The 16,439-nt window shown below is 40.5% G+C and overlaps 1 protein-coding gene across 1 annotated transcript in view; it reads right to left on the bottom strand.

Annotated features, from left to right (window-relative positions):
- The window catches only part of TBL1X (transducin beta like 1 X-linked), a 194,124-nt gene extending 177,691 nt beyond the window's left edge, over positions 1-16,433 (bottom strand). Inside the window, exon 1 of the mRNA XM_041416458.1 lies at positions 16,097-16,433. The gene's annotated coding sequence lies outside the window, so the exon portion shown is untranslated. The remainder of the gene's footprint in view (positions 1-16,096) is intronic.
- Between the last annotated feature and the right edge of the window lie 6 nt (positions 16,434-16,439).

Here is a 16,439-nt window from a genome sequence, read left to right as displayed (position 1 = left end):
CTGGTGCTGTGTAAATTCTTACCTTCACAGGATCAGTCTCTTTAAGCTACTGTTTTGCTACCAGCTTCAACCAAACCTACCACAGGTAAGAATCAGAGAGATCAAACCTGGGGAAAGCTGGCATGCATGCCTCTCTGTCCAGTAAACCCACACCGTATCAGCACTGTTGTTTGCTTCACTCTCCCACTCCCTCTCCTCCAAAAGGAACATTAAATGTAGTAAGTGAAGCAAGAACTGCAGGATGAAAACAATTTACTTCTCAGCAGCATGATGTGGCACACATGAACACCTCACCAAACACCACTTTTCACAGGAAGCACCCTAGCTGAGAATAGACTTTGAAACTATCAGGCTCAAAAACTGTGAAGCCAAGGGGGAGAGAAACCTTCTGGAAACAACAATTGCCTAAGATTAACAGAAATCTGCCAGATTGGTGAGGGTTCCTCCGGCAAGGCCCAGATTGTGCTCCTTTTCTATAAAGTATTATGGTTTTCTTCTTACCAATTCCCTATGAAAGGTCTCTTGAAACAGTAGCTTGCTGATGTACTAGATGTGTTCTTACGTTTCCATCACTAGAGCTGAAGAAACAAATAAAGTACTATAGCAGCCTGTTTCCATTACAAGCTGCCCCTGTGCACGTTTTTCACTGCATCAGCCAGACTCATAACTAAGATTTCTATGAAATATCGTTAATTTTTAAAAAAGGACTAAATAATAATTCTAGAGAAAACTATCAGGTTGTACAATTTGAACAATCAACCAACTGTTCTGCTAGGCCAACAATGCAAATGTGTTATATTGATTTTGGCTGTTAAAGACTTGTTACCCTCAAAAAAGGATGAAAATCAAACCTTTAAATGCATGTCTAAATTTTCATTTCATAGTTTCTGTGGCTTGAAATTAATGGTAAATATTGAAACAGCCTACAGTATGCTTCATACAGGCCAATATTCTCAACCTACACAAAAAGAGATAAAAAAAAAAAAGAGAAATCTAAGCTATTATCTTATAGCTCCTGAACACTGTGGACCAGAACAGTACATCATATTTTGCTCTTCACACCAAAGTACTTCCAATAAATACTTTACACTAAATTCTCAATCAGCTAAACAACACTTCTAAGCTAGAGAAAAAAAGAAGAAACCTCCAAACCAGTGTAATTTGCATATAATTCTTACATAGTACAGTTCACCATTTGATATTGCTGATTTCTATATATTTATACATATAATTAATAAGTAAATCTGTCTAATTTTAAGCAGCACTTAGGTCTTTATTATTTTTTAATTAGGTCATTATACCTAATATTGTTTATTTAAAGAAAAACAAGATTCCTAGTTCCTACTATTTCAACCACAAAACAAGTTCTCATGGTTTTTTAGTTCAGAAATATTTGTAACAAATAGTAAACAGAACCACTGCTACAGTAACAGTACATCTTCTCACTGCATCAAATGTTACATTAAATGAAACTAAACACATATGGCAAACCAACTTGGTACCAATTTACAACAGAGACCCTCTAACCTCTAAACAAACCATATACCACCTGCACGGTCACCCATATATTAAATGCGAGAAGCTGCTGCTGAGAATCAGTGTCAAGTTTTTCCCTTTCAATAAACTTATGCACATAGGAAAAAATCTACATATAGACTGAGAGTAGTCACTTGGTAGGAACTTTTTCTTTAAAATATTTTTTAACATAATGCTTTATTTAACGTAGAGTAAAAAGATGGAAGTGGTCTTTTGTTGTCAGAATGTTATGAGGCATCCCTGTACTAAGACAAATTATTTATCCAGGCACTAAGCAGCACCAATTCCTCTGACTTCAAATGGAGCTGTACCTACCCAAGGCTTCTGATAAACAAGCCACTTATTTAGGCATTTATATTCAAAAATGTTGGCTTCTAAATCACGCAGCCAGTACACATTCTACAACACCAATTATTAACAACATAATCAGCATGAGCCATAGCCACTATACAAACAGTCTCGAGTGTCTGTCATAAAAGCACAGAAATAATGAGGTGCAGGTAATGTTCATGTTTACTTCCCTTTAGGTTAAGCTCAACAGCTTGATCTCGCCTGACAGCAACCCCAAAAAACCTCTGACTTTAGGTCGCTAAAGCGGTGGTCCAGGTCGCTACAGGATGAGAACAGCACTTTTTTCCTAAAACCATAGTCAAGAGAAACATCACCAGTTTATCCAGTTTGCTGGTGATGTAGCTGAAGAAGCCCACAGCTTTTCCAAAAGCAGTTTAATGCCTCTAAATGCAGATTAGATAGCAGTCACAGCTATGCAAGAGTTTTAAGCAATTGGCTGCCTTTGGAAAATATCCCAACTGCATGGTCTGAATTACCTTTTGCACTGTATGTGCTAGAATGGCCCTAAGACTGAAGGTAACAGCTGTTACCTCAGTGGGACTGTCTTTTTTGTGTTTGTTACTATGATATGGTAATATTTCTGGAGGGCAACACTTTTGGAAAGCATTTACAACAAGAAGTTGAGCCATGTCAAGTCCTCGTGACAAAGCTGCATTACTGCACCACTTGGAATAAAGCAAGAATTTCACACATAACATACAGCTTTAAGAAATCCAAGAAAGCAAGCTTCAGGGAAGGAAATGGCATGTATACAAATATTGATAATAAATAATAATAAACAGAAGGTCTGTTCATTACATTATGCAGAACCTGGAAGAAATCATTATTCATCTGCTTGCCTGCTCAGTCTATTTCAGTGCAGGCTGCAGGAAATAATTTCCAATACTGGAAAAAAAAAAAAAAAAAAGGCATGCAGGTGGATGGCTTTCTGTATCTGATTTCATCAGGACTCTGAAATATAAGTGCTGGAAACCAGAATGATCAAATGAAAGACTACAAAACAGATTAAGCCTACCACAAAAAAAATTTAAAAATGCATGTATATACACGCATTACATCAAAATGAGAAAAAGGGAGTCATCCTCAGCTCCTTGACCCAATGGTTATCATACTGAAAATAGAAAATCTAGTTAGCAAAAATACTTTGATTAGGCAACTTTCCCTTTGGAATAAACTAGCAAGACGAAAGGAGTCAAATTTATTTTGTCCTTTTATAGGCAACTCTTGAAGAAATTATAGCAATAGTCCTAACTTCCAGTATTTCTAGAAATGTAATATATTAATTATGAAGTGCAGTTAATATTTTCTTCTAATGCACACACACAAAAAGGTAAAACAGTTTATTACATTTCCATCTAAGAGATTAACACATTACTATTTACTTTTATTGGCAATGTGCCCAAATACCCCAGATCTGCAAGACTGATAGTGAAAAGGAAAATATTTCAGGCCTCAAAGAGAGCAGATCTATGGTTGCCTGGAATGTGTAAACAGCCAGAGCCTGTTTTACTTCCCACCCCCACTCTCACCATACACACCTCCTCTACCTCACCCCTCCTAACATTAGCAAGGAGTGCTGCTCTCAAGCAAAGGAGAGAACACAAATGTAGTAACATCAAGTCACAAAATTCTTGACATTTTAAGATGCAAGAACTTGGATTTACTGAAATCAGATGTTGCCATATAAATAGCTGTAGTCTAAAAACAAAACCAGTACTGCATAAGACCCTGAAAATAAAGACAACTTGAGCAGGCTTCCTATATGACAGACCTGGTAAACACAAACTAAGGGAATCCAAATGCTTCTCTACAGATTATTCTTTGTGCAACTAAGGATCAGCCAGATCTGTATTCTATCAGAGAAAATACAGTTCACAGTCCTACATAAGAGAAGGGATATTTTCATAAATATCTACACAACGTAACCAAACTGATGCCAAAATGTGATGTTGGTATAAATTATCTTCTGTGAAAACAAGGATCATTACTTGCATAATGATATATACACCCACAAAGCAGTAAGTCATAAAAACAGATATCATCGCATCCTAAAGAAGTTTACAATATAGACCATTTCTTAAAACTCTTTAAATTTGTGGACCAATAAAGATACCCTGCACAGTAAAACTGAACAATGACAACAGACTTCCTTCTTTTTTTTAACCTCACAGCTCTCTATAAAAACAGCCCTGTGTACCCTAGTAGCTTGCAAGCCATGAATTATAGAACTGGTAAATGTTACCACTGTTATTTACCTAGTAGCTTTCGTCTTCAAAACCAAATCAAACCAACACATGCCCAAAAAAAAAAAAAAAAAAAAAAAAAAAGGTACTTAACATTGCTGAGCAAATGGCTGTATATGATGGGAAGTTCGTAAAATCCAAATGAATAAAAAGGGAAAACATGGGGGGAAAAAAATAAATGTAGTGTTCTATGGTCAAACACTGAAAGGCAGTCTCATAATGTTGTTTACAAATAACAGGTCACACAGTGCTCCCACTTTTCTTTCTATTATTTTCACCGGTTTTATGAACACATTTGGCAAACATTCAAAAGAACACATCCATAGAGTAATGAGGGTGAAATGCTGGCTCAAAGGAGACATGAGCAAATGCTCTGTCAGTAGACTATTTGCAAACAGTTGAAATCAATAATAAATTCAGCCTAACCAAATGCAATGCATACAAACAGAAATTAAAAGACTGAGGCAATTGGCAAATACATGAATGACGTTTCAGGCCACAGGGCACACTTTCTCACATACGTTAGCACTTTAAACAGGCTGGCAAGACACTGGCTCCACTTGAAACACCAGAATGTACCATATGTACTTCCAAAGACAAAAATAACAAGACAATGCTAATAGCATAAGTAGCTAAATATTTAAGACAACTATTTGTAGGATGTTTTAGTCAACAAATGAAAAAACGTTAGAAAATTTATATTTAAAGTGAAAAATATAAATGTCATGATCCCTCTGTGTAATTTTCCTGATCTACTGCAGCCAAACACAGAACAACCACCCCAGAGAAAACCAGTAAATTAGAATAAAAAAGGTTGATATATTCTCTCCGCAGAGGCTATGGTGCTTGCAGCCTTTACACAAGACCAGCATCGAGCTCCAGTCCCGAGGTGTTGGGCTTTGTATCTGGTAGGTCACATTTGGCAAAACAGTTTTGAGACTAGCCATGATCCAGACAGGCCATGAGACCATCCTGCCAATGCTTGGCCAGTCATTGCCAGAGTTTGTTAAACCTTGTGGCCTTGCCTGAAAACTAAGGGCACTTCACTGAAAAAAGGTCACAGGTTCCAATCATCCATCTGTGCATGTCACTCTTCAATGTATATATCTGAAACAGAGTCTTACACTTTATACTGCAAAATACTAAGCCCAGTAAATTTTGACATAGCCTACACAGCTCCTGCACATTTTGAAGAAACCAGGCTCTAAATCTCAACTTCATGCCTGGCATCTACAGAAACTTCCAAAAACCTGGAGAAGATTCAGGTAAGAACAGTACTCAAAACAGACCATGGAAGTTATGCCATACAAAAAAAATACTTATGTGGGCTAGGGGAAAGGAGCCCACAACCCAATCTCCACTTACAGGAACGCTGCCTGTCTGGACTAAAGCTAAAATCACACATATCATCTGCTGCTATAAAAAAGGCTCAGAAATGTTTACTTAATCAGTCAAGAATCTGTGCTGCCATCATATAAGGCCTGACCCTAGAAATCTTCTGCACAAGCCAAACACATTTTTGCAACATCAGGCCATAGATACAATAGGCTTTGTTGAATGTTCAGAACACAAATGTAATGTCAACTCTGTCCTTCCTTGAGTTAAGATGGTATCACACAGAAAATATCCATTAAAATGAAACCTCCTACATTCCACTGCAAACCCCAACAGATTTTTTTTTTCGCTATGGTGGAAGGTGGTAATTAAAAGAAAGGTTTAAAAGCAATTACAAAAAGTTTGAAGGAAAAAAAAAACAACAAAGGCTTGTTCTGAGGCAAACTAATACCCTAAACTCAACTCCGTTAGCCAGGAAACTAACTTACGGATTAATAGAAGATTAACAAATTAAAGCAATCATTACTTCTAACTCTAAACTAAACACTGAAAGGGAGAAAAAACCTTTTGTTCCGTAATTTTCTTTTGATACTTGGCTAGCCCAATGGATAAGCTGATGGAAAAATGGGATTATACCTTATTAAATAGAACTTTACATCCACATGTTTTAATAAACTAGCAACAAAATAAACTGACAATGTGTTTTGCTGTTTAAAATTGTTCAAAAGCAGTCATTCATAAAGTCTTCACAGTAATTCTGTAGTTCAACATTGCACTATAAGTTGAATGTAAATGATTTACCCAGCAGTGAAAAGGTGTGCCCTATCAACTGCCTTGTGAGGTTGTTAAAGGAAGAGGTTTTTTCTTTCTTTTCATAGATATACATATTCAAATTTACATTAAAAAAAGAGGAACAATGTTGTCCTTCAAAAGCTCATGGCAAAATGAATACAGAAGCAAACAACTACAAAATCATTCACTGCAATTATCTGAACACATTTTAAACGAAGGAAAAAAAAAACAACAAAGGCTTGTTCTGAGGCAAACTAATACCCTAAACTCAACTCCGTTAGCCAGGAAACTAACTTACGGATTAAGAGAAGATTAACAAATTAAAGCAATCATTACTTCTAACTCTAAACTAAACACTGAAAGGGAGAAAAAACCTTTTGTTCCGTAATTTTCTTTTGATACTTGGCTAGCCCAATGGATAAGCTGATGGAAAAATGGGATTATACCTTATTAAATAGAACTTTACATCCACATGTTTTAATAAACTAGCAACAAAATAAACTGACAATGTGTTTTGCTGTTTAAAATTGTTCAAAAGCAGTCATTCATAAAGTCTTCACAGTAATTCTGTAGTTCAACATTGCACTATAAGTTGAATGTAAATAATTTACCCAGCGGTGAAAAGGTGTGCCCTATCAACTGCCTTGTGAGGTTGTTAAAGGAAGAGGTTTTTTCTTTCTTTTCATAGATATACATATTCAAATTTACATTAAAAAAAGAGGAACAATGTTGTCCTTCAAAAGCTCATGGCAAAATGAATACAGAAGCAAACAACTACAAAATCATTCACTGCAATTATCTGAGCACATTTTAAACAGGTAGAAGATGCAGGTCACTATATTATTTTTAGTAAGAGGAAATTAAATTTCTTTCACACTGGACTCCACATACACAAACATCTGCTGTGCACAACAAATCTTATCTACAAAGCTGTCATTCAGTTCACATGATCAAACTGACAAGGTGTAATTGCATTTAACATGTTGTCATTAGAGAACACAGAACCTTTCCATGTTTTAAGTGGTTTTTAAACTGAAAATACATGCTGCTGGTAACATACTAGATACCATGAAGAATTTATCACTTGGCCTAAGCAAAATTTAAAATAAAATATTTAATCCACAGTGAGGCACATATGCATACAAATACATAAAACATTACAAAAACCAGGCATGCACAAAAAGCCATTTCTGTAACTACAAAATAACATATTATAAAGTACCCAGATATAATGCCATTATACTACCATCATAACACCGAAGAAATGCACAGGAATAAGTGTTTTGAAGACATGCCATCTTAGCCAAGCAAAAAAAAAAAAAACCAAAAAACCAAAACAGTTGTCCACAAACAGTTGATGGTCAGCAGGTTAAAAACAGTGAATCCTAGCTTTTGAGGTAGGCTACTCCCACTCATCTTCCTCTTTCTTGTAAACTGCCCATGAGGGCTTAAACTACATTACACATTTTTTCTAACCTCTACCCAGCACTACCAGACTAGGTAGTAAAGACACAATGGTGGTCTCCCAGAAAAGTAATTTTCATTCATCAGCAGTGAAGGAAACCATTATGTTAATGCTTTAGTAAATTTGAGCTCTATGTAATAAGTAGGTTCTTTCCTTCCTCTCCAATACTGCATTTTGGACCACCCTTTCAGCTTCAGGGTTTTATTTTTTCCAAGCACATCCAATCCTGTGAGAATGAAGCTGGATGAATTTTTATGATACACTGTCATGCACTAATTTTAAACTAATTGGCTCATTTAAATTAAATGATTATGTAAGACATTTTCTGATACTAGCAGAAGTACCAGAGCTGAGAGTGTTTGGGGTTTTTAGTACAAAACCAGATTCTTCCAAATACAAATTAGCATTGTTACTGAGCAACACCAGGAACCCAAACAAACCCAGTAGTAGTAGTCAAAATGAAAATAAAGGAACCTTGAATAGTTTTCACAGAATGATATAAAATCTGTCTTGTGAGCACCATGAGATGTTACTAAAAATGTACTTGTTTCTGCTCCTTGCTTTCATTTTTTGGGAACTGGCATAGGAAGGAAGATGTTTTCCTCATTAGAATAATCCTCAGGCATGCCTTTTATCTGTGCCTCCCAGATTACAGTAATTTTAGTTTAAAAGTCACCAACTGAAAAAGTAAACTGTACAAACTACAGAAGCTTTTATATTAAAAAAAGGACAAGACTAAAGCCAAAAAGTAAAAAAAAACCAACAAAAACACCCAAAAAGTCAAAACAAAACTAAAGAGGAAAGTCAAGATACAAGGGGAGATATTTGAGTCCACATAATTAGCAGCATTACCAATATCTTCTGAAATATATAGAAAATATTTCATGTGTTTCAATCAATTCTATATTCAAATTCTTAGAGGTCTAACTCATGTGTGCATGTAAAATAGGCATGAAAAGGGTTAAAGTTTGTTTTGTGACTGTAAAAAGCAACAGATAAATATCCTTGGAAACTAATCCCCCCAGTATGAACCAGCACTGTCTGTGCTTGGATTCCCAGCCCTAACTTGTCAGCAAAGCTCTCCCTATCTGTGGAGAACACTATGGAGGAGGGCAATTTTATCTCAATCTCTCTGTCAAGATCAGGGTTTAAATTTTACTTCTAAGAACAATCAAAAACCAAAAAATAAAAAACAAAATTAAAAGAAGGAAAAAAATGAAGATTACATAATTCTGATGTTTGAATGCATGTCCCAGGCCCAGCTGTCGCCTCCTGGTCTCACCAGGCTCAGTCAGAGGTACAAGCACAGTATGCACTCCTGACCTTGCCACATCTCAACAAGCACATAATTAAAGGGTGCTGCACCTCTGCCTTCTCCCAAAACCTGACATCCAGCCTGGCCCAGCCTACAGTCATTTCACTGGCTCTGCAACACCTCAGGTGCTACTGACCTGAGCACATCCTAGTTCAGGGTGTGAGAGTCAAACACTGCATGCTGCCACCACTCTCCAGCATCAGGGTTACACCTTTTTTTCTCCAAAACTAATTTTTGGACTACCTTAAGGCTATCCATGTATGTGTATATACGTGCATATGCATGCACTCACACACAACAATTAATGTAGTTCATTTGAAACAATTAATATTTGTGAAACTGATTCAACAATCCCAGCAGAGACTATGTGCTAACACAAGTCTTAATACTAATGGGTCTCTGGACACACACGTATCCTCTGCCAGCAGCAACCAGGCTAAAACCACTGATACAGTGAACAAGCAACTTGTAGCTGCTAAATGACACCGAAACTATCATGTTCTTATAACAATTCCTCATTCTGTTACCAACATACATGAGTTTATAAAAGAAAAAATCCATATTTATACTTCACTTTATGAAAATCTCCTGTATTTATTAACTGCACACTGTGACGGTCAATTATTTTGGAAGAACATCTCTCCAATTATTTTGCTGTAGGCTATGGGGTTGTGTTCAAATTAGCACAAACTCAGCAGTGGACACTTCTAAGCATGAAGCACAACAACACTGTATACATGTTAATCACACCAATGCAACTGCTCCCTTTCAGCAGGGCCTCTCTAACATGACTCTGATTTGGAAATATAAATCATAAATACCTGGCTTCACACTTGAATTAGAGAATATTCTGCAAGGTCTCCATTCAATGGCAAAGGATTAATGAAGAGCTGATGGTGCTACACAGCAAAATATAGCAGAAGTCAAAGTTTGTCAGTGTACATCCAATGCAGTTTGCTGCCTTCAAAAAGGGGCACAACAAATGCATTATGCTGCAGAATGACAAAAGGAATCTATCCACCAATGTAAAATCCTCTTTGTTTTCTTGAAGACAATGTCAAGGCATATTTTCCAAGTAATTTAAATGTCTAAGGGGAAAATGTTGCTTTTTTGCTCTATCGGTAATTTATTGGAGGTATGGGAAAGTTGTGTTTCAATAGGAAAAAAACCCCATAAAATCACGTTATTACATTTTTTCATTTAATAGAGTTATGATTTTATATAACAGATTAATGTCTTATATTTTTATAATTTTCTATAATTTTATAATTTATCATTTTTAATTTTATAATTTTATTATTTTATAATTTTATATTTTCTAATGTCTCTACACAGTGGTAAGAGGTTAAACTGTAACTAAGAATTAGCAGCTTAAATGAAACTTAGGTCAGTAAATGCAATCACACTTTGAACGGCACTAGAGTGAGGTACAGAGCAACTGTTACACTCTAATGGAGAACACCGGTCTTGTTTCACCCTCCAATAGCAAGGGGTCAAACAAACTCCCTACTTAATTAGATGAGAGTATTTTGATATGCATATATAGAGAATTATTAGACATTATTAGTACTATCATCTGCTCAGGAACAGGCCATAAGTCGTGTCATCTAAGCATCAAAGCACTGTTCAACCACATGTTCAGTGTGCTGTGTAACTCTGCCGAGCAAATGACTACAGTTCAACACCCAAGCCAAAATATAGTTATGCAATGCACTTAGCTAAAATATTAAAATAATTGTTTCTTCATACTACAATACTATCATAATGATTTTGTACTGCATGAATAGCATAGGGCTCTTGGCAGAAATTTCCACTGTAACTTCACACAAAATTATGATGTTTTACAAGCACTCCAGTTTAAACAGGACATATATTAGTTATTTACATTAACAACAGAAACAGTCAAGAAATGAGGTTAAACATCACGATGCCCCTTTAATTCCATAGAGTAGACAGGATTATAAAGATGGAAGCCACATCCTCAGATGCACCCAAGCCCAAGCTGCCCCAAAGTACAGAAAGGGACTGGTGGCTGGAACCGACCCCAACAGAAGGTAACAGAGGCAATATATTCTTCTCAAACAACAAATGAAGAGATGTAATAACTATTGCTACAGGCCAGTATTTTTAGTATCACTTAAAATAAATACAAATAGGCATAGGAAAAACAGCTCAAGAAAAGCAGTGTAAAAGGCCTGAGCACCTTTACCTTCAAAAACTGTCACATAGCCATTGTGGAGTTAAACTTGCTTTTGGTTAAACTAGCAGAAGCAAATTTATATTTCTACTGAATTATCAAACATTATTAACTATAATTTATAAATCTCTGTCTAGGACAAAATCTCTATACATGAAGACAACTGGTAAGAAACTATGGTGTTTTCTTAATTAACAACCTTCTTTGCTTCTAGCTTTGACTAGATTTTACACAGCCCTAACTTTGGGGGACTTCCTGTGACTCTAAAACAAAACACTATTAGTCATCCTTAAATGAAATTCCATTATATGAATGATCAGAGAGCAACAACAAAGAAAAAGCCTTCAAAATATTCTCTTGTATACTGCAGAAAAATAACCTAAACTGTACTTTTCACCTTTGTATGCTTGTTTCAGTATCATTAAAATTACAGATTTTGTACTGACAGGAAGGCTGCTATTCCTACATACAGCCGTAGTTCCAATGTTTTTGTTTAATTTCAACCAACTTGTCCAAGTAGGCCATTTGGTAGAAACCTATAAATGGCACCCAGGGGGTCTGGGTTCTTGCTGTAAAGAGGTCAGCTATTTCCTCCTAACTAAAAATAGTCAAGATGAGGGAGGGGAAGAGGGAGTGGAGTTTTAATTTAGCAGCTGAAAAAAGAGTTTACAAAATTACTTCCATCTTGCCTCATAATGAAGATTATAAAAAAAAAAGAAGTTGTCCCAAGAGTTACAAAACCTGGATCACTTTATAGGCAGGCTGGTGTACGTAATCTAAAATACTAGGAATTAAGAGCAGTAGTAAAGGGAATCCAGGATATGGATCACGTTATGACACCCACCCCTCTTCAGGCAGAGCAGACAGATTTACCAGCAGCAGTGCTGCCAGGTGTTAACAACTCTCCTCTCTCCTACCAGCTGAGATCACACCGTGGTCCTGCAGACAAAGCACTACAATCAGCTGCCATTCCCGTTCCCCTGAGTCAGTTTTTTCCAGCATTTACCCTCCTGGCTTTTTGTTTCCCTCACTTACATTACAACCTGTTTAGGGTGAAAACCACCGTCTACAATGTTCCCCAAACGGCCCTGATTTGAATGGGGGCCCCTTGGCACTACTAAAATACAAACAGCATCAGTTTAATACAAGATGAATTCTAACTCTGGACTCCTAGCAGCAGCAAAGAGCAAGGGCTAGCGGCACCAAAGCGCGCACCGACCCCGCCGCCTGCGGCAATCACCCAGCAACCTAAACCTAAACCTGGGATGGCTTTTCCAGCCTCATCCCTGCAATGAGCCAAACTGAGCACACTGCTCAATCCACTGCTGACTTATCTCAGCTACTGAGAAATAAGATCCCATACACACTGAGAGACATTCTTCTCTACTCCTTGCAAGCAAAGGGATGACAGGCCTTCAACAGCTGCTGCTGCCAGAGGACGACTCTCCATTCAGGAAGCTCTTCCAGGAGCCATGGCACATCAGACATACCAAGCAGACAGCACGTCTACTTCTGGTCCCTGTCATCACAAAAACGAGAAAAGCCCATCTGACAATCAGTGACAGGACCACAACAGCATGAAACTGAATGAGGGGAGGTTTAGGTTAGATACCAGGCAAAGGTTTTTCACTCCGAGAGTGGCTGGGCACTGGAACAGGTTGCCCAGGGAAGAGATCACAGCACCAAGTCTGATAAGAGTTCAAAATATGGTGGGATTCTTGGAGCTGTCCTGCACACGATCAGGAGTTGCACTCAGTCCCTTCTAACTCAGCATATTCTATGATTTGGTGAAAATTGGGCAAACTGGTGGAGCAGAAATCTGACAATTCCAGGTGTCCCTTCCCTAGCAATGATTTAACTTATTTTTGATTTTTTAGATACTTATTGTGGAGAATATCTGCAATCATTAAAAAAAAATAAGCAGTAGCATAACTCACAGCAGTGACATAGCAGAGAACAGTGGAGTCATCTTACTCAGTTGGGTGGGGGAAGATGTATTCAGATGCCAACTTATCTCCTGAGGGCTTTTTTATGTCCTAAGAAACCTGGACAGTTGTGCAGTTGCCAGTCTTCACATATATGTGTAATTTTTAATCCTCTTTGCTTCTGAGACACGCTTTTTCATCTCAGGGGGAGAAAAAAATAGCCTTAAAATTATAGAATATACTGAGTTGGAAGAGGCCCACAAGGATCATCAAGTCCAACTCCTGTCCCTGCACAGGACATCCCAAGTATTGCACCATGTGCCCAAGAGCATTGTCCAAATGCTTCTTGAATCCTGTCAGGCTTGGGGCTGCGATCTCTTCCCTGGGGAGCCTGCTCCAGTGCCCAACCACCCTCTGAGTGGAGAGCCTTTTCTTAACATCCAACCTAAACTTACCCACACACAGCTGCAGGCCATCTCCTCAGGTCCATTCACTCAGAGAAGAGTGTCTGCCCTTCTGCTTCCCCTGGTGAGGAAGCTGTAGACTACAATAAGGTCTCCACTTAGTCTCCTAAAACTGAACAAGCCAAGGGACTTCAGCCACTCCTCATACAGCTTCCTCTCAAGGCCATTCACACCTTCACGATCCTCCTTTGGAGACTCTCCAACAGCTGAATGTCTTCTACCTATTGTATACCCAAAACTGCCTCCTGCACTGGAGGTGAGGCAGCCCCAGCTCAGAGCAGAGCAGGACAATCCCCTCCCTCGCCCAGCTGGCCATGCTGTGCCTGATGCCCCCAGGACAGGGTTCTCCCTCCTGGCTGCCAGGGCACTGCTGGCTCATCGATCAGGGCCCCCAGGTCCCTTTCCTGGCACTGCTCTCCAGCCTCTCCTTCCCAAGTCTGTACATCCAGGGTTGCCCTGCCCCTGGTTATTGCATAGCTCACTGAAGGTGTTAAACACTGAGACAACTACAGCAGCTCCACTCCCATCTCCCCTGTTTTTACCATTATTACATATAGCATAAGAGCTTTAACGCATTTTTAATGTGATAGCATCCTCCCCCTCTTGCTTTCCTTTTTCCTCCCACCTCCTCTACAAATCTTCTGTGGGAAAGCTTCCCTGTTTTACTATTGCTGTTGCTGAGATGTTGCAATTATTATCTGTAATTGTTTCAAAAAAAGCCAAACAAAAAAAAACAACAACGCCAAAACACACACTAGGACAAATCTGGCTGTCTTTGCCAACAACATCTGCTATCACAGAATGGATATATTTAATTTAAAACCTGCCCAATGTCTCTGTACATGACAGAACACTGACTGCAGGACAGGGAGAGGCCTAAACCCAGAACGTGCAGTCACATGGTACACAAGGTAGATGATGTTAAACCTTATACACCACACGAGTAGTCTTGGTTAAAAGACCACAAATAAATGGGGTAAGGAAGAAAGATATGACATTTTATTTGTCAAGAGTAAAGACCTTGTATTTATTACCTACAATCAGATCTCCCTCTGGCACAACATGTTTATTTTCATACTACTTGCCTAAAACGCTACTCCTGAAATTTTAACTTTACACTCTTTTATTTGAAATCATCGGTCTTTTCAATGGAATATTTTAGGCTTCTGCAACATTATGCTGCAATATTTTCTTTTTCTGGAGGAGGCGGTGGGTGAGCCCCGCCGAACAGCCCGCCTCCCCTCCCCCACCGCACACATCCACATCCACACTCCAAGGCTCGTGCGTCAGGAAGGGAGAAACGCCGTACGAATCCTCGTGGAGAACAGCAAAGAGGCATGTTTAGGCAACACATAAAGGGCAGCCTTTATTCCGTCTAAACGCCGACTTTGAGGAATTAATATGCGAGCCGAACTTTTAGGGTGTGGCTTGGTGTTTTTGCCCCTTGTTGCGCTGTGCAGGATGCCTGCCCGAGAACCCAGCAACATACCATTAAATAGGTCAAGGGTCATTCGCTTTACATCACACCACACCGATATTCGGCCGCGCACCGAACCCATCCATCAGCCCCACCGCCGAGACTGAACACGCACCGCAAAATGGGGACCCTGCCCGGCCCGGTGACAGCGCCGGGGGGAGGGCGCCTGCCCGCCCCGCTGCACCGGGGCTGGGCTCGCCGGCCCGGGACGTGCAACAGGTCGGCGGCCCCGCAGCTCCGGCCCCGAGGGGCTGCCCCGCACCCCATTCCCGGCGGCGGCCGCGGCGCTGGCAGCGGGGCCGGGGGCAGCGCGGCTGCGGGGGGCTGCGCCCGGGGCGCGGGGTGAGGAGCGAACTTGTTTACCTACTTGGAAGTAAACTTCGATGTAGGGGAGCGACCGGCCCCTCCGCCCGCTGCTGATTCAAGCCCTGGCGATGAATGGGATCCCCTCCCCCACCCAGGCTCTGCAAACTCCACACTGGAGCGTGAATACCTCGCATTTCTCTCCCCCCCTCCCCCAGCATTTTTTTTTTAATAAACCCCCCATACATTAAAATACTGTCTCAGAAGTAGGGAGAAACTGCCTCCCTCCCCTCCCCCACGCCCCGGGGTCGCTTGTCCGGGGGCAGCTGCAAAACACCCGCCACGGATACGGCAGCCCCACACACACACATCACCTCGGCCCAAAGAAAACACCCCCAAAACCCCCAAAGAGAACCCAAAACGTCCGGCTTCAAAAAACTTCGTCATAACAAGCGGCGGTTGAGCGACCCCCTCCCCCCCGGGCGGGTCAGGCTGCAGAGGGGACGCCGGGGGGCAGCGGGCCCCGGGCTGGGCTGGGCTCGGGGGGCTGCGCCGGGAAGGACAAGCGCAAGAAAAGGGGGAAATTAAAAAAAAAAAAAAAAAAAAAAAAAAAAAAAAAAAAAAAAAAAAAGACGGGGGAAAAAGAAACCACACCAGGGTCCCCGGGATGAATAATCCGCCTCGGGAACTCACCTCGCGGCGCAGCGGGCGTTAAAGGCACAGCTCCCGCTCCCGCGGGCGGGGAGAGCCCCAACTTCTGCGGGGGGCGGCGGCGCTGCTGCTGGCGGAGACTTTCCCTCACTTGCCGCGCATGGTGCAACTCCTCTTCCCCCGGGGTCCCGGCCAGCCTGCCAGGAGGCTGCGAATCCCCCCTCGCCGCCGCCGCACACGCCTCCTCCCCCCCCTCCGCGCGCACGGGCGGCACAAGGAAGTCCCGGAGAGTGGGATGGGGGAAACGGAAAGTTTTGGGGCGGAATGGCGGTGAGGGGGGGCTGGCGGGGCCGGTGCGGACGCGCGGCGGCGGCGGGAGCAGCGC

Source organism: Onychostruthus taczanowskii, unplaced genomic scaffold (assembly GCF_017590055.1).
Source record: "Onychostruthus taczanowskii isolate IOZ18803 unplaced genomic scaffold, ASM1759005v1 scaffold52, whole genome shotgun sequence".
In the NCBI taxonomy this organism is placed as follows: Eukaryota; Metazoa; Chordata; class Aves; order Passeriformes; family Passeridae; genus Onychostruthus; species Onychostruthus taczanowskii.
Note: the sequence above shows the minus strand (reverse complement) of the source record. Positions and strands in the feature narration are given on the sequence as shown.